Source organism: Malurus melanocephalus, unplaced genomic scaffold (assembly GCF_030028575.1).
Source record: "Malurus melanocephalus ecotype Western Australia unplaced genomic scaffold, MMel_1.1 scaffold_1308, whole genome shotgun sequence".
Classification (NCBI taxonomy): domain Eukaryota; kingdom Metazoa; phylum Chordata; class Aves; order Passeriformes; family Maluridae; genus Malurus; species Malurus melanocephalus.
The window spans coordinates 1-1,375 of NW_026624540.1; positions in this window are offsets into that span (position 1 = coordinate 1).

Consider the following 1,375-nt stretch of genomic DNA (forward strand, 5'->3'; position numbering starts at 1 on the left):
GGAACAGGAAGGGGAACAGGATCAGAAGTAGGAGTAGGAACAGGAACAGTTTTGCAACCATTTATTAGCAATAGTCAGAGAAGATACAAAATCCTATTTACAGTGAAATCMTAGGAACGGCCGCTCCAAAGGATTGGGATCCAGTGCTGGGTGAGGATTGGGGTGGAGGACGGGACAGCAGCCCTCCATATCCCACCCCAAATCCTGCATCCCTCCACCTTCCAAGGAACTCCAGCTCCCCGAGCGGGACAGCGCTCAGCATCCATCGGGGCTGGCTGGGATGGGATCAGTGTGGAAAAGGGACCAGGACACGTGCCAGGGACACAGGAGGGCAGCAGGTACCCCCCACTCAGTGCCCGGAGCGGGGTCACGCCAGGCGTTCCCAACAGGAGCAGAAAAGCCGGGATGCAGGGGCAGGAAAGCCAGGATATATCAGCAGAAATTCAGGATTTATCAGCAGAAAGTCGGGATATATCAGGAGAAAGTCGGGATATATCAGCAGAAAGTCGGGATATATCAGCAGAAAGTTGGGATTTATCAGCAGAAAGCTGGGATATGTCAGCAGAAAGTCAGGATATATCAGCAGAAATTCAGGATATATCAGCAAAAAGTTGGAATATAGCATCAGAAAGTTGGGATTTATCAGCAGTAAGTTGGGATACATCAGGAGAAAGTTGGGATATGTCAGCAGAAATTCAAGATATATCAGCAGAAAGTTGGGATATATCAGCAGAAAGTTGGGATATATCAGCAGAAAGTTGGGATATATCAGCAGAAAGTTGGGATTTATCAGCAGAAATTCAAGATATAATAGCAGATAGTCGGGATATATCAGCAGAAAGCTGGGATGTAGCAGCAGAAATTTGGGATTTATCAGCAGAAAGCTGGGATATGTCAGCAGAAATTCAGGATATATCAGCAGAAAGTTGGGATTTATCAGCAGAAATTCAGGATATAACAGCAGAAGGCCGGGTTGCAGCAGCAGCAGCAGCAGCAGCAAAGTTACTCCACACCAGAAGGGGAAAGAACAATTCCAGAGGGGGCTGCAGGTCCGCGTGTTCCTCCCCAGCTCCCAGCAGGGCGTTCTGGAGGAGTTCTGGGACTATTTCAGAGCCAGAGCTCATCATGGAGCTCCACACTCCTCCCTCCCAGCCTGGGAAACACAAATCCCTACAGGAAAACAGCCGTGAGCAAGGAAAAGCTGCTCAGGGACAGAAAATTCCCTCTTCAAACTCTTATTTCATCCACTTTTTGGGTTCCTCCCGTGCCATTCCCAGTCCTGCCTGCTCAGAAATCCAAGGATTTGGTTCTCCTGCAGGAACCAGCAGATCATGAACTTCCTGCCATCATCACCTCGTGGTGTCCTTCATCCCTA